The following is an 18,506-nucleotide window of genomic DNA, read 5'->3' on the forward strand; positions in this document are numbered from 1 at the left end:
TCATTAAAAAATCTATAAACAATAAATGCTGGAGAGGGTGTGGAGAAAAGGAAACCCTCTTGCACTGATGATGGGAATGTAAATTGATACAGCCACTATGGAGAACAGTATGGAGGTTCCTTAAAAAGCTAAAAATAGAACTACCATATGACCCAGCAATCCCACTCCTAGGCATATACGCTCAGAAAACCATAATTCAAAAAGAGTCATGTACCACAATGTTCATTGCAGCACTATTTACAATAGCCAGGACATGGAAGCAACCTAAGTGTCCATCGACAGGTGAATGGATAAAGAAGATGTGGCACATATACACAATGGAATATTACTCAGCCGTAAAAAGAAACGAAATTGAGTTATTTGTAGAATAATAAATAAATGGGAATGTACATTGATACAGCCACTGTGGAGAACAGTATGGAGGTTCCTTAAAAAACTGAAAATAAAATCACATGATCATATCAAGAGATGCAGTAAAAGTGTCTGATAAAATGTAACTCCCATTCATGCAAGGAATAAAGGGGAACTTTCTTAATTTGGTAAAGAATATCTACAGAAAACCCACCGGTAAAATAACACCTAATGGGAAGAAACTAGATACTTCCGGGAATTCCCTGGTGGTCCAGTGGTTAGGACTCCATGCTTCCACTGCCAGGGGCACAGGTTCAATCCCTGGCTAGGGAACTAAGATCCTGGAGGGGGGAGGAAAAAAACTAGATGCTCTCCTGCTAAGATCAGAAACAAGGCAAGCATGTTTCCTATTAAAATTCTTATTCAATATTGTATTGGAAGTACATGATCTAAATATACCAATTAAAAGACAAGTATTGTCAGCATAGATAAAGAAACAATACTGAATTATATATTGTCTACAAGAAAACCACTTTAGGTATAAAGACACTTATAGGTTAAAAGTTAAAAAAAAGGGAAAAAGTAAATATGCTAATACAAATTGAAAGGAAGCTCAAGTAGCTGTATTGATTTCAGACAAAAGAGTAAACAGAGAGTGACGTTACATAATAATAAGGGGGTCAATTTTCCAGGAAGAAATAACAAAACTGTGTGTATGCAACTAACAACCGAGCATCAAAATATGAAGCAAAAACTGATAGAACTGCTAGGAGAAATAGACAAATATTATAGTTTGAGACTTGAACATGCCCTTATAAGGAAATGATAGGTCAAGTCAGAAAATCAATAAGGACACAGCTGACCTGAACAGCACTGTAAATTAAATTGATATTTACAGAATAATCCATCAATAACAGCAGAATACACATTCTTCTCTACCTTGTATGGAACGTGAACCAAGATACACCAAATTGTGGGCCATAAACACCTTAAAAAATATAAAAGAATAAAAATAAAACAAAGCGTACTCTCAGAACAAAATAAATTGGAAATAAATAACAGGAAGAGGGCTTCCCTGGTGGCGCAGTGGTTGAGAGTCCGCCTGCCGCTGCAGGGGACACGAGTTCATGCCCCGATCCGGGAAGATCCCACATGCCGCAGAGCAGCTGGGCCCGTGAGCCATGGCCGCTGAGCCTGCGCGTCCAGAGCCTGTGCTCCGCAACGGGAGAAGCCACAACAGTGAGAGGCCCGCGTACCGCAAAAAAAAAATAAATTAAAAAAATTTTTTTAAAAATAACAAGAAGAGAGAAAATCTTCAAATATTTGAAGATTAAACAACACTTCCAAGTAACACATTAGACTAAGGAGAAGTCTTAAGAGTCAATAAAAATATTGTGAACTAAGTGAAAATGAAATTAAAACTTACCAAACTTTGTGGGATATGGAAAATCCATACTTAGAGGGAAATTTATAGCATTAAATGTGTATACTAGAAAAGGAATAATATATAAAATGAATAACCTAATTTCTACCTTGATATTAGAAAAAAAGAGAAAATAAAAAGTAAGCAGCAGAATAAAGATATAATAAAAAAAAGTAAGGAAATACCAGTGGGTTTGGAAATAGGAAAACAATAAAATCAATCAAACCTAAAGCTAGTTCTTTGAAAAGATCAATTAAAATGAAAAACATCTAGTCAAGCGAAGGACAAAAAAGAGCACAGCTTGCCAATATTTTAAATGAAAGAAGGGTCATGACCACTGATTTTGTGGACATGAAAAAGACTTGGACTTGAAGGGCATTATGCTAAGTGAAATAAGTCAGACAGAGAAAGACAGATGATGTATTATATCACTTATATGTAGAATCTAAAAAATACAACAAACCAGTGAACAAAAAAGAAGCAGACTCACAAATGTAAAGAACAAACTAGTGGTTACCAGTGGGGAGGCAGGGGAGGAGCACTAAAGAGTGGGAGGTGGGAGGTACAAACTACTGGGTGTAAGCTGGGCCCAAGGATGTGTTGTATAATATGGGGAATACAGCCAATATTTTGTAATAACTGTAAATGGAAAGTAACCCTTAAAAATTGTATAGAATTTTTAAAATACAAAACAGGTTTAAGGAGGAAAAAATGGATAATAAAGGAACATTGTGAAAAACTCTATGCCCACAAATTTGATAACCTAGATAAAAAAGACCCATTCCTTGAAAGAAACAAACTTTTCCACTCACACAGGAAAAAATAAGTAATCTGAATAATCTTATACCTACAAAAGGAATAATTAATATTTATTCAATACAATAATTAATAACCTTCCAGAAAGAAAGTTCCAAGTCCAGGTAAATCTTGTCAAATATTTAAAGAAAAAAAATTATACCAATTTTGCACATTCTTTTCAAGAAAATAGAAAGAGAGGGAATACTTCCTAACTCATTTTATGAGGTAAGCGTTATTCTGATACCAAAACTCAGTAGAGACATTACAAAAAATTAAAACTACAGATCAGGATTTCTCATGAGGGATGGATTTAACAATCCCTCACAAAATAGTAGCAAATTCAATCCAACAATGTATAAAAAAGAAAGTGTATCACAGCCAAGTGGGATTTATTCCAGGTAGGTAGGGCTTTTTCAACATTAGAAAATGAATCTGTGAAATCCACCAAATCAACAGGCTAAGGAAGAAAAAATCATGTGATTATATCAACTGATGCAGAAAAAGCTTTTGACAAAATTTATTCATCATTTTTAAACTCAGCGAACTAGAAAGAGGAGAATTTCCTCGACTTGATAAAGAACATCTAAAAGAATACTAGCACTAACATCATACCTAATAGTGAGAAACTGCATACTTTCCCCCAAAGATCAAGAGCAAAGCAAGGATTTTTTTCTCTCACCGTTTGTAAAATGATACTGCCACTTTAGAAGACAAATTGGCAATTTTTTACAAAACTGGAGCCTTACCATACAATATAGCAATTGTATTTGAAAATTATGTCCGCACTAAAACCTGCATGTGACTCTGTATAACAGCTTTATTCATAATTGCCAAAACAGGAAGCAACCAGGATATTTTACAATAGATGAAGAGATAAACTATGGTACATCCATAAAATGAAGTATGTTTAAACTACTGTCAGGGGTTCAGTGTGGAGTTTTAATAGGTAAAGTCTAGGAATTATTTGGGTTAGTGAAACTATTCTGTATGATACTGTAAATTTGAAACATGATACTATGCATTTGTCAAAAGCCAAAGAACTTTATAGCACAAAGAGTGAACTTTAATGTATACAGATTTTTAAAATTTTAGGTAAGAGTTGGAGTTGTCAGAATTATACACACACACACACACACACACACACACATTGCATTTACATACCCAAATCCAATATCTCATCAAAATGCCGGCCCTTATAATTGCCTAAATTTAGAATATTAATTTGTTTATATTAAAACCCATTTTTTCTCTAAAGATATAAAATGCAAAGCAATAGCTTTTTTGTATTTAAAATTCTCTTAAATATGTATATAATCTTACAAATTCCAGTTTTGAATTTCTCTCAAATTTCAGTAAATCTCTATCAGATGGCACATCCTATGATTTCATTAAGTACTGTTTCTTCTTTTATTGAAGTAACTATTAAAATATCACTTTCTCAAGCAGCCTTCTTGGAACATTGACATAGAGATGACAACTTCCACCAATGAAATCTAGAGGAAATAGGAAACTTCAATGGCCTCACACAAGTTGAGCAAAGAATGTCTAGATCTTTACCTGAATTATGCACTGAATTCTTGACAAAGATGAGAACAAAACTAAATTTAAAGCACTTAATTTATAATAATAATGACAATCTCAATTTAAGGACGTTCATGGTCCACGTACAGCACTATTCATGTTGCCTACTTTATGACAAACTTTGAAGATAACTAACCCCACTTCAGAATTGCACATGAGAAACCAACATACTGAAAAAAATGGTAATCTGCCCAAAATCACACAGCCAGTATTCCCAGCTTTGGGAGCACGTCTCTCTGATTTCAAGCTATCATTCTTTCTGTCACATTGCGCTGCCTTACAAAAGTTAATTATTTTAAAAAATATTCCTATTGTTCACTTTCTTTAAGAATCTTCCTATAATATATATGGCTTTATCTAAACTGTCTGAAGAGTTTAGAGATCAGGGAAAATTATAACTTGAGATTGCAGGGTTGTTTGTGTAGCCTTGGCTGCTGAAATGACCCAGAGTGAGGTGACTGGGGGCAGGGGGAGCACATGGCCTTTTCTTTCAGACTGATCTTGACCTTGTGCAGCTGGGGGGCATGTTGGTTCCAGCCAGGGGAAGGCTTGTGTGGGATTTCAAGCAAGAACAGTCTGTGTACATCAGTTACTGAAAAGATAATGTCTTATTCTTAAGATATTTGAAGAGGGAGACTCCCAAGCCCTTTGGAGAGATGACAAGAGGCCCCACCTGTGGGAGTCCACGGTGCATGAAGTGGGATGCGCTGATAGGTACCTGAGCCAGAAGGGACACCTTCTTAGAATGTGTGCATCAAGCACCGTTGCCTCCCAGAGTGTGCTCGTTGTCTGGAGAAAAAGCACTTCTGCAGTTGTTTGATCTGTGATGTGTTCTCACACTTATTTTTCACCAAACACCAATTTTATTTGAGAATTGGGAGTTGAGAAAATACTCAGATGCCTAAAAGCCCCTGTACCTTTACATTTCCCTGTACTGCTTGTGACCTGTGTTCACCACACAAATGTGATAAACACAGTGCAGACCCTAGGCAGTAAGATGATTCTCAGCCAATACATGAGAGACATTTTTGAGAAAAGAAAAATCATCAATTTAATTATATGCAACTAAATGATAAATTCTTTGAGGTTTTCTCTTTTTTTAAATTTTCTTGTGCAGTAAACCAACATAAAGCAGAATTAGTTAGGAGTTAAATCATGTTTGGGCTTGTGTACGTGAGAAGGAGTTTGGATTTTATCCTATTGGCCTTAGGAAACCACTGTTAGGTTTCAGTAGAGGATTGATGTTAAAAGCTTTGATTTTTTTTTTTTTAGAAAATCACTCTGATGATCAGATTGAAAAACCTCCTAAAATAAGTTGATACAACTACTCCTCCTTCAGCCTAACTCTATTTCTGCATTCCAGAGTTTTCTGGAAGTGGTAGCCTCCATGGAATCACAAAAGATACTCCCTGCTCCTCCAAATTATAATAGGACACTTTTTTTGTGGGAAGGGATAAAATTCCAATACTAGCCTCCTGAAATTCAAGCTTGTAGGGATAGCCCAAAATAAACTTAACCATGGTACAGTGTCAGGGAAAAATAATTAAGTTTTGAAATGGAATTGTGCTGAAGAGAGGGGTAAGCTAGAGATGTATCAGTCACTAAATCAGGTACTGTCTTGTGGCTGAAGAGGTCCTCGTGAGGAGTGGAGAATGGCCGAGAGTAGGACCCACTCTGACCTGAGAACGTGCTGGACCAGCAGAGTCTTTCCACTGAGCTGAGATGAGAAAAGAAGACCAGAGTCCAGGAAGAGAAGAACAGGTTAGAAAACAGATGTGCAATCAGTTGAGGCAAACAATAGAAAGCGTTGACTACAAAAATTGAGAGAACGGAGAGTAAGTTGTTTCCTCATACTGGCAACAGGGCATGGAGATAGCCTGGGAGCTAAAGGCATAGGGTTGAGTGAGACAAATTCAGCACCCCATATTTCATGAGTAGAAGACTCTGTTATTCCCTGTGAAGTTGGCAAATGTAGTCAAAAAAGGCAAACAGGGGCTTCCCTGGTGGCGCAGTGGTTGAGAGTCTGCCTGCCGATGCAGGGGACGCGGGTTCATGCCCCGGTCCGGGAAGATCCCACATGCCGCGGAGCGGCTGGGCCCGTGAGCCATGGCTGCTGAGCCTGTGCGTCCGGAGCCTGTGCTCCGCAACGGGAGAGGCCAGAACAGTGAGAGGCCCGCGTACCGAAGAAAAAAAAAAAAAAAAAAAAAAAGGCAAACAATGCAATACAAAATACTGATTCCAGTTGTATTCCTAATATATGAAAGGAGTATTAGATTGTACTCTAATATGTGCCAAATGCATGGTTGCAAAATTGATTGTTAATGTGCTAAGTGAGAATAATCTTAATAACTATGCACATAACACCATGCTAACGTGGGTTTTATATGTTTTATAAACATATAAAGCTCTACCCATTGAAATCTGTAATGTGTGGGAGGGCATCTACAGTACTTCTTGTACTAAAAATACTTGAGACAATTGGGAATTTTTAATTCTAGGACACTATTTTAAAGGAGTAATTTCTGCTCGTGTAAACATTTGTTATATCCTCTGACTTTCTTTGGAACTCTTTTCACCATCTTGGGATATTGTTACTGGTAGAAACAAAATCTGTTTTATCAAGATTCTGAAAAGCATGTTTAAACATTTTTCTTTCCTTTTTCTTTACAACATAAAGATTCACATTGTGAATTATACAGCTTACTGACAGAGGGGGTCTGTGATGAAACTAACAAGAATTTCTCTAAACTCTTAATGAAATTAAACACTGAGATGTTAAGATAAACAAGAAGCAAGATGTTTGAACGTGAGAGTATTAGGACCAAGGGTTCAGCCTAAGAAAAAATAAATGCATTTTGTAAAAACTGCAGTTACCTTAATGAGTAATGCAAGGCAAACAGTTCAAAGGAGTGAATGCAGGCATAGGTTAAATTGGGAAAAGATTGAAGAAAATGGAAGGGGAATCTTGAATGGTTCACCTCTAGGTAAAGTAACAGGCATTTTCTATAAACCAGATAGACTTTTAATGGTGATTCTGTTTTCATCTAAAGCATCTGAATAAAAAAAAAACAAAACAGTGCACGAACATACAGAAGGAAGTAGAACTGGGGAATGGTGAGATAACTGATGTATCATTTCAGGAACTTAGAAAACTCAGCAATTCTCTGGGTTTTTAGCAAAAAAGAAAATATTTGTTTTTAATCATGTGTGTAAAAGGTAGCTGTTGTTTCACTAGTAAACTCGTGTAAAACACAGTAAACTGCCACCTAAATCTAAAATGCAGCATGTGATCGAAGAGCTTCCCCACAGAATGGGTGGTATGAGCGCTGCTGCTGACATGACTATAGCTCCTTCCATCTCCTATGGCTGGTGGAAAACACGGGTTCAGAATGTAGGTTCAGTTTTCTTTTCTGTGATTATCTAAACTTCAGGTAGGTAATCACAGAAAATTAATGAAAAGATAAACAGCAAATTGTTCACAGTGATTGTCTATGTGGGATGATCTTATGAATGACTTTATTTTCAAGTTTTCTCAGTATTTTTCCAGATAGTCAAAATAAACTGTGTGTGTGTGTGTGTGTGTGTTTCTTCCACACATATAGTGGAAGAAACAATATATATGAGGAAAAACTGTAAATTGATAATGTAAGAATCCAGTATCAATTTCTGGTGCGTCAGCAGAAAAACATGTTGACCACGTTCAAGAATCTCCTGGCTGCAACATTCTCAGGTGATGGGCTAGGACACACACCTCTTTTTCAAAGTCAGATCAGGATATCTATGGCTTACTAGCTTTGTTGGCCCCTTTGATATACAAGTTCTTAAATCCTTTACATTTATTTTTGGAAAATTAAAAATTCATTGAGTCCTTTTATTTCTGTGATATCTCAATATTCTCAGTTCCTCTCTATTTTTTTTGTAACCATGTCATTTGCTTATACAGAGTTTGAAAGTACTTATTGCTTAGTTACTCATCATTTCAGGGAAACGGGTAAAATCACTTAGCTATGTACTTAGGGACTGATTTATAAGATAATTATCATATAATCAGGGAGAACATTGTTCAGTTATGGTGCAAAGTATAGAAAGATATATTTAATTACTCTTTCTTGCTCTTTATTGAGTTAATAAAATTCTTTCCTTCACTCTCCGCCTGTTCCTCTACTTCCTTCTCATCTTTTCTTCATTTCCTTTTTCTTTTTATTTGATGCCATATAGTATGATATGGTGAAAATGTAAGATTACTTTTAAAATGGAAAAAAGGAAAACATAAGAGGAAATGACATTAACATATTTAATTTTAGTTATATTTTCTGTAAATAAGTGGTTATGCTAGTTATAACTTACTATTATAACATATTGGCTATAAAGAATGTAAAAGATTACAGAAAACATAGGGAAATGGGCAAAAATTTGAACATATGTTAGATTTGTTCTAGAGATGTATAAACTCACTATCTATAAGCCTTATATGAAACTTATTGAAGAAGAAAATCTAAAATAAGAAAGTATACATATTAAAGGATGCGTGGACAGATGAATGGGTCAGGACTCCTTGCTTTGTCAAAGTGACAAAAGGAGATTAATTAACTAAACAAATGTGTCTTGAACTACATAGTCCACGTCAGGCACTGGTCTAGGCATTGGGGGTAGAGCAGTGAGCAAAATGAAGTCCCTGTTCTCATTAATTGTACATTCTTTGGGACTGTTATAAATACGTTGATGAAGCTGATATCTCAGTGAATTTCATGAACCCCAAACTTATTTATTGACCTTTACCCAAATTTGTCATCCCATACTACCTGGCACACAATTGATGCTATATGAGATTTTGTTAATAAAATATATGTCATAATAATGGCTAAGTGAGCTGTTTCATTTTTTCATTTTAGAACATTAGGTTTTCAACTTCTTTACTCTAAAATCCTACACTGTGAATTAAAAATAATCTTATATGCCTCACAGATACTTCTATAGGGATTTGTGTCCATCTCAGTGATACAGTTTACAATAAGTTAAATGTGGCTAACAGCAGAACTGCATAGGATTAGGGAATTTGAAAGTCGCTACTTTGTCTGTGGTTTCCTGTTGTTAAAAATGTCAAGTTTTGCTTGACTTCAATTCAAAACCATACACATTTTTCAAAATTTCACTTGACTGTTTTTCTCAAATACTTGCTAATATGCCAATACTTATTTTAGTTTTTTGTTGTTGTTGTTGTTTTGCACAGCGTAAATGACTATCCTCAAAAATTATGGGAATGTCCAAATCTAGAACACCTTCCCATTTTCTAGGGATCTGTTTTAGAATTACTTCATAAAGACAATTTTCTGTTCAGCCATGTTAAAGTATAACCTAAAGATTTTAGCAAAAATTAATGGGCTTTTTAACAATTCAGCCAGATTCTAAAATTTGGAAAAAACAGATTTCATCCTTGCCTGAAACTCCTTCCTGGAATTTTGTGTTTAAATTATCCTTTTTATAATCAGAAGTGAATATTGTCAACTAGAGGAAGCATGGAATATTGGAGAAAAGTAAAAGAACACATAATTCAGCACTGGTTAAGCCTTTCTTGGTTTGGGAAATTTTGAGAATGATTTTTGGAGGCTTGCCTAGAATTTTAGGGATGCCAATAAATGTTCTGTAAAATAGTAGGTACTCCATTTCATTCTGGTAGAAAATTTTTTAAATCTATACCGAAGTCAGAGCAAGCTCAAGGTCACTGCTGGATTTAGGCCTCTCACAAGAGTTATATTTTTCCATAAGGCTTAGGAAAGAGAACAGATTTTAAATACAGTATGCAAAAGAAATCTGCATTCTGGCATTCCGAAGTATCTCTTTGCACTTAGAGTGCTTATCTGCAAAGCACAGTGTTTCATTTCAATGGAATATTTGACACATGGGCTCAGTAGGTCTCCCACTCATATTTTACTTTAATTATGATGCTTACAATGTACAATCATTTCCTTTATTTATAAATAGCCTTTGTTAAAGGAAATCAAAGTCTGACAAAGTTTAGATTGCAATGCTTTTTTAGTATTAATGGTGACATCAAACATTTACTCTTCATGCCCTGTTAACCCTTCAGCCACAAATTCTAGCCTTAATGGCCATAATACATAACCCTCTTTTCCTGATGTGCTAACCTAAACTAAGGTTGACAAATCTAAAGAGAGCCTCCTTTTGGTTTAAGCTCTTGGGCCTACATTGTGTTTCTGTCACAGGAGCGATGGTAAGAGGGACTAATTAAAAGTCCAGTGAATGTGCCAGGGTTGAAATCACAGACTCTGCTCATTAACCGTCCCTCACCTATTTCCAGAGAATTTCCAGAGAATTCTTTCCGTGTCTGAAAAGAACGAAAACTGCAGGGGGGAGGGAGAAATAAGTTGAAAGAATCATTTATAAATATTTTATATTAGAAATGTGATTTTTAAAAAAATTCACAGATACCCTCAATGGAGGAAATGAAGTCTAAGTAGATTTTCAAATACTGCTTTTTTTTATTATGTGTGCATGTGTATCTGTGTGTACATCTGAGTGTGTGTGTGTGTGTGTGTGTGTGTGTGTGTGTTTTAAAGGGGGAATATCCTCTCTAAATCTAAAGAGTAGAAAAAGAAATAGGAAAAACAATCAAAGCCATTTTGTTAATTGTCTTTTTCCTGCTGTTTCCATGGTAATACTGGCTGCCAGACTTCTCTGCAGAGTGACAGTCCAACAATTCACACACTACACCCTTTCAAGCACAATGAATGGCCGTGAAAGAGGCCGAACAGGCACCATTCAGGAAACATGTGATATCTACTCAATGCACTACCTTTCATCCACATTTTCCAAATTGCAGTTAATTTAATTCTAAACAAATGGCTAAGGGGGACAAATGAGGATTAGAAGGAAAAGAACATCTTGAGCGCTAATGGGGATGGTTTGTGTGAAGAACAATATAGCACTTTCTTCTGTTGCCAAGAAGGCTGGATGTAAAGATGCACTTTCCCTCTGCATCTGAGGCCTTCGTTTAGACGCTATGTCAACAATGAGAACCACGGCAGAAAATTCCCTGGCAATATAGAGTTTATGTAGGTTTTGGCTTTCCATTTGGAAACACATTTGATACAGTACGAAGTAATTTCATTTACTAGGAAATTATCACATCAGACTTTCTACTGACATTTAGGAGCTACTAGTTTTTGTAAGGTTATATTTTCCTCTATTTTTAACATCCTTTAAGGTTCAGGGGAGGGAAAGCAGTGAATTCAAAAGTTCTTGTAACAAAATACAAGGAATTATCTTTATTCAGTCTAGAGTTGCATGTGATTTCTGTGTTTAAATGTCAGTAAAGTAGGCCACAGTCATTTAAAAAACAACACAGACCAAGAAAAGGTGGAATGGTGTCCCTGCGAACTATTTCATGTTATTTGAATGAAAGAATCATGAAAGAATTCTCTCTCATGTTCATGTAAGTCTTCAGATAAATGCCTCACAAAACTCAGGATAATTCATTTTAGATACAGCATATGTAAATTGATATTTCTAATTAAAAAAAAATTTAAGGTAGGACTTTTTATTCCATTGGTGAGCTTTATGTGTTACAGTGTCATGAACAATTTGGTTAGAGGTACACTAGTCAGATACCAACCTCAATGTTCCATATTCAGTGTCATAAATCCGTCTCTAAGCACATTTGTATTTCATCTGTCACATGTAACTTTCTAAGAGACCATACTTATTTATTTATTTCCTGATCCAGGAAAATGAATCCAAATGAATTTGCTAATAATTCTTCGTCTCCCTTACAACATAGTTCTGCTTGAAATATGAGCACATCCATAAACTTATCTGCACCACTGTGATGATTACATAATTCACGTTTAATCCAAGTGAGTTATTTGAGAGGTACCACATTGGTCTTCAGAGAATTTTTGACTCTACAGTAGTTTCAGAAGAATACACTTTTATTCAGCTCTGATTTGTCTGCTATCAGATAATCTATAAAGAAATGAGACTTGTAATGACTTTGGTTTCTGAGTAGATTAGTCCTAGGGCTTAAGTATGAAATTGCCCAAAATCTTTTCAGAAATTTAAATGACACCAGGATCATAGTATTTCAGACGTTTGACCAAAGTCTTAAAATTCTTCCTTCTTTACTAGTTTCTTCTACTTTTTTCTCTAGTGTTTGGGACCCTTAGGGTTGACAACCTATAGTTGTTGAAATGCGCCAGACAAAAGGTCATTTCCCTCACGTAGATGAGCTGGGATCAGATGTTACCTTGTGAAAAAGTTGTGTTTGATGCAGAGATGCAGGTGGGGAGCCAGGACTCCTATTATTTCTGAAGGTTTTGATCTGCTCGATGGAATCTTGATGTTTCTTGTAAAGAGGGATAGAAATGGATACTTTTAGTGAAGAGTGGCTTTTAGTGTCTAGGAGGCTGATACTATCATTTCAAGGCTGAGACTCAAAAGCATCCAGCTCTGGGCAGGGGCCAAGGGGGCCCCCATTGTAGAGTGTGGCAGACAGACCAGCCTCCCCTCGCACTCCCACCACGCCCTCAGCTTTGCTTTCTGTTTTCAAGCCTGCATTCCTATGGGATTCAAACATACCTTGGGGATTTTAACTGCTGAGAGAAGTGGGAAAAACCTGTGTTTAATCACTGTCAAGCCCACCCCTGCATGCTATTGTACATCTTGGGGGAGAGTCATTGCACTATTATTTTTAAAATCCATGAAGTTCAAACAATCCTACTTTTTTGTAATATTCCATATAGAAAAAAAAGCCTATGTTAAGTATTCAGCTGTTAAGTATTTACAGCTGTTGATGCACAGGTAAAAGACAGTTAACTACAAAGATAGTGTTACAATGCCTGAGGAAAGCACACTGTCCACAATGAGAGGGAGAAGACAGGCTAGTGACTCAGTGGTGCTTATCTAGCTATATACCCTGTCTATCTATACACCTTAGTAGTATCTCTCAGGGCCCTTTCTCTTTAGGAAAGAAAAATTTCCTGGACTGGGTTTCAAATTTAAAAATAAATAAATAATGACATCATTTTTCACAAAAGGAGGAAGAAAACAATAAGGAAGCACCAGGAATGACCAGTGGCAGGTCGTCACATGTCCCACTCCTATTTGCAGAGGTTCATTTTCTCCCAATAGAACAAGTCATCAAGTTCTTCTACAGAGGATACCAGTGTCCTAGAGACCCACAGGTGGATAGAGAGACTGAGGAAACTCTTGAATAGTGAGCCACACTGAGTGAATATTTGTCTAAGTGCCTTTCTTCTGAGGAGATGGTCACAGTTTTACCCACATCTCAAAAGATGACATTACCCGAGGGTGGGGATGTCCCTGGCTTGCAGGGTATTAACAGCATTGGTGCTAAAACCACTGTGTGTTACATGAGATTTCCTTAGTTTCATTTCCCAGAGGGCCTGAAAACGCTCTCACCATAAAAATGAACAAACTTCCACTCAGTCCAGTAAGTTCCTTAAAAACAAAAACACATGGTGTTTGTCATGTATTTGTTTGGAATGGGTGTCCGTGACCTGTTTCTCACACTTGGTCCAAATAAAGAGAACAGTCACTAAACTCAGAAGCTTCCACAAGTGCTGGTAATTCGCGAGTGATTTCAATGTTTTTATTAACCCTGTTGAGCCACACAAAAGTGACACTGAGAATGAAGATACAGTGTCTTGTGTTACTTTGGGACACAGATATGTGTCTTTAATTTTACAATGTCACTATTCGCAGAAATGGACCTCCTGGCATATTTAAACCGTATTTTGAGACTAATAAAGAACAGCTGAAAGTCTTCATCTTTAGAAAAGATGGAGAAAAAACAGGAATGAATCACACAGCACTGTCATTCTGGGCATATTAACTCCCTATAACAGGGAAATATGGGTCCCTTGGACCATCTCAAAAGCTCCAGCAAACGCTGACCAAACAGCAGATGTCTGAACTTAACTTGTCATCTTTAAAGACAGTATTTAATTATTTCCCTTCATTCAGGCAACAAATGGCTCTTTTAGCAGGGACCGTCCATGTTCCTCAAATTCTTTCTACCAGCAAAGTGCTGGTATTCGTATTCTGTTTTAGAGGAAGATATCAATTACCGTTGGTCTCAGTAGCCATGTGTCTATTCTAAAGCAATTAGGATAGCAAGAACTCTTGATTTTTCTCTTATCTGGACATCCAGTTACTCGAATGATACTTTCAACAAAGACATGGGATGAAGACCACAAACTCCAAATCTGCCCTCTTTCTGGCAGATGGTTTTGAATATCTCAATACAAAATAAAGAGTCTCTAAAATGACTGGTCCAATATTAATTTTGAATATTTTTCTCATTTACCAATATTCTACTAGTCAACTCTTAGTTATCTAGGTTTTCATTTTCTATGGAATTTGTTGTTCTTAGCTATTCAGCCATTCTGCCATTTTTAGGAGATAAAACAGAATGAAACAAAAATCTGTTGGAGTTTCTATTTTGCTCTAATTACTGATGAAGACCAAATTTTAAAAGTCATCAAAAGTGAACTTTTTACGTTATCAGTTCACTTTATTAATGGTCTTATTCCTTTTAAAAAGCACATACATGGGTTTGCCCTTGCCTAGGCAAGGTTCTAAGCGACTTGCATACATGAACTCAATTAATCTTCATGACAACCCCTTGACACGGATGGAATGACTAACCATATTTTTCAGATAAGTAAAAAAGGATTTACAAACTTTAACTTATTTAAAGTCACAAAGCTCATGAATGCTACTGCAGGATTTGAAATCAGGCAGAGTATCTCAGATGTTCTGAGCTTTTAACCCAAATGTTTGCCTCCTATTTACTCCTATGATTACTTTGTCTTAATATTTGTTTTTCACGAAATTAAGGTATTTTCCCAAGTTTTCTTTGATTTGTATTTGTTTGTGTGTCTTTTTTCATCATTTAATATTCATCATTTCTTTGTTATGTTTTAGATATATCTTTTATAAATAGCATGTTGCTGAATTTTTTAAAAGCAAATCTGATAATTTATGTGTTGTAACTGGCAAATTTTGTCATTAACAATTATGGTGACTACTGATAGATTTATCTTTACTTACTTTGAGCTTTGTATATGTCTCGCTTTTCTTAGCTTTATTTATTTTTTAATTTTGTTTTTGCTTCTTTCTTTTTTGTTATTTCTTGATTCTGCTTTGCTTGTTTTTATATCTTATCTTTTAAAAAATGTAACAATTTATACATTATAATCTTATTTTGTGTGAATGTATTTACTTAGGTTTACTGATCATTACTATTTGCTTTACTCTCTATTCTTCCTTAAATCTGCCTCTTTCTTTCTCATTTCCTTCCTTCCTTCCTTCTTTCCTTCCTTCCTTCCTTCCTTTTCTTCCTTCCTTCCTTCCTTCATTCTTTTCTACCTTTCTTTCCTCCTTCCTTCCTTTTTTTCTTTCTTTCCATTCCTTTTCTTTCTTTCTCTTTCTTCCTGAAATACATCACTTAGAAGTTTTGTATTGTTCTGTTGGTGGTAAGCACTTTCAGTTTTACCATTCCATTATCTTCTCACTTTTATTGTTGTTGAGAAGTATTCAATCAATTTGCTTTAAAGAACTTTAAAAACATATGATATACCTTAACACACATGGACAACTCGGAGCAACACATAACAACACATAACTGTAAGGGGCTATTATTCAATGTCAGTATCTTAGAAGAATGATACATTGTCACACACTTTTCCTAAACTAACTCACCAGGTAATCCAGTTAACTTACATAGGAGAAACTTGATTATAAGCAACAATGCTAATATACAAATAATAATAATAACTACGATAGTTGGCTGTTTCTTTTTCCAGGAACTCTTCTAAGGCCTTTTCAGAAATTAATTAATCTAACCATTTCTATGATGTGTCTGGGTATAATTTTCTTCGTATTTATTCTGTTTTGGTTGTGAAGTCTTTCTTAAACTTATGGGTTCTTGTTTTTAATTTATTTTGCAAAATTTTCTGCCATTACTTTTCAAATACTTTTTCTGTCCCATTCTCTTTCTTTAGATCCACAAACACATACGCTAAGTATTCACTGTCTCATTTATCTCTACATTATTTCCAAATTTTTCTACCTTTTAGGCTTTCTGAATCTCAGCCCACATATTTCTTCTGATCTTTGAGTTTACCTATCTCTTCAGCTGTGTGCAATCTCCTGTTAAATTCATATGCTGGGTTTTTAAGCTCAGTTATTGCATTTGAAAGCGCCAAAGTGTCCATGAGATTCTTTTTATACTTTCTAGTTTTCTATACCTCCTACCTTGGCATTTAATTTTTTTTTAAATAAATTTATTTTTGGCTGTGTTGCGTGTTTGTTGCTGTGTGCGGGCTTTCTCTAGTTGTGTAGAGCGGGCGCTACTCTTCATTGCGGTATGAGGACTTCTTATTGCCGTGGCTTCTCTTGTTGCGGAGCGCAGGCTCTAGGCATGTGGGCTCAGTAGTTGTGGCTCGTGGGCTCTAGAGTGCAGGCTCAGTAGTTGTGGCACACTGGCTTAGTTGCTTCGCGGCATGTGGGATCTTCACAGAGCAGGGATCGAACCCATGTCCCCTGCACTGGCAGGCAGATTCTCAACCACTGCGCCACCAGGGAAGTCCCCATTTAATTTCCTAAACATATTACTTATAGTTATTTTCAAGTCTGTGTGCAATAAATTCTAACGTCTGAATTTCCTGCTGGTCTGTTTTAGGTTTGTTTTTATTATCTATTTCTTCTCTTGGTTTTAAATTGTATGAAGTTGTGTCCTGACAAGATTGGTAATTTTATTGAACTCTAGACATTGTCAATGAAAACATTATAATACGCAGATCTGAATAATGCTGTTTTCTTCCAGAGAGGATTCACTGTCACTTCTGGTGAGCAGTTATGGTTAGGGACAGATTAACTTAAGGTTAATGAGCACTGATCCACAGCAGGGCTTCCAAATTTGTAAGAGCTGATTTATTTCTGATTCACCTCATTTAGTTGCATATAGTCCTTTGAGGGGTCCCAGCTGATAGCCTGGGGTGTTAAAATGTTCCCTTCTTCTTCTTGAGCTGTGAACACCAATTTTTGTCTTCATAGCTCCATATGATTTTTGAAAGCACTGCCAGCTTCTGAGTATTTCAGCAGCCTCATCAAAAATAAAAAATATTCAATATCTCAGGAAGAAAAGCAACACAATGTAGGGCTCACATCTCTGAACTGAACTCCAGAATCTCGTCCCCACAGTCCACAGGTGTTCACTAACTTGGTAACTCTCTGATGTTTTCAAGCACACCCTCACACACACGCACACACACACACACACACACACACTATTCTGCATCTTGGCCTGCATTCTTAATTACTATACATAATTTAATGCCTGGCTGTGTCTGGATAATAGACAAGCAATACACTGTTAAGAGAGAGGAAGACAAATATATTTCTAAAGAACTTACTCATGTTTCGGGGACTCTTAAGTACCTTACATATATTATCACACTGATTAGTAAAATCCCTAGGAAATTACATTTACAAATGATAACTGAGTATGGAGACATTAAGCAACTTGTCAAAATTTGCATATCTTCAAATGGTCGAGCCAAGATTAAAAACCAGGCTTGTATGAAGGAAAACATTTCATTGTCTTCTTGATATTAATATTCTCTATTCTTTAACTTTTCTTTTTTCTTTTTCACTTCTTCCCCTCTTCTCAGTCTCTCCCCCCTTTCCTTTCCCTTCCTTTTTTTTCTTTCTTTATAAAATATAAGGAGAAAACGTGATCCAAAGACATTCTTAGCCTGGATTCTGACTAGCCCAGGTACCAGCACCAGTGGCAGTGGACATTATGATGACATTGGCTGTCTGGTGAATTAGGATAGGGGAGGCTGGGTCTGCTACATCCCACGGAGCAGCTGTACCATCTCAACTGTTCCCCACGTGATCCCTGAGCACCACACGTCCCTTCTTCTCCCTGATCTCCTAGTCTCCCAGCTTGCCACAGGTCTCTCCACTTATTCTCAGACCTTAGTTTAGGTACCAACATTATCTTTGACTGAGAGCTACATCCACTTCCTAAATGTATCCATAATTTCCATTTTGCCAGGCCCCAATCCATTCTCCAAGCTACAGCCAAATTGATCTTTGTAAAATGCAAAACTTTTGATGGTGTCACCTACCTGCCAAAAGCCCTCAGTGACCTTACATACCCCTCAGAGTAGCCCTCAGCAGGGAACTGAAAGCACTTTATGGTCTACCCGCTTCTCACTTGTCATTGGCTCTGCACATTTTTCATAGCTCTTTAACATGTCATGTCCCCTTTTTTATTCATTTTTTTCTCACATATTTTTTTTCT

The 18,506-nt window shown here is 36.3% G+C and overlaps 1 non-coding gene across 1 annotated transcript; it reads left to right on the forward strand.

Moving 5' to 3' along the window:
* Positions 1-611: 611 nt before the first annotated feature.
* TRNAL-CAA (transfer RNA leucine (anticodon CAA)) lies at positions 612-684 on the forward strand. Its single transcript has one exon. It is a non-coding gene; the product is annotated as a tRNA-Leu (tRNA).
* Positions 685-18,506: the final 17,822 nt, after the last annotated feature.

Source organism: Lagenorhynchus albirostris, chromosome 1 (genome assembly GCF_949774975.1).
Source record: "Lagenorhynchus albirostris chromosome 1, mLagAlb1.1, whole genome shotgun sequence".
In the NCBI taxonomy this organism is placed as follows: Eukaryota; Metazoa; Chordata; class Mammalia; order Artiodactyla; family Delphinidae; genus Lagenorhynchus; species Lagenorhynchus albirostris.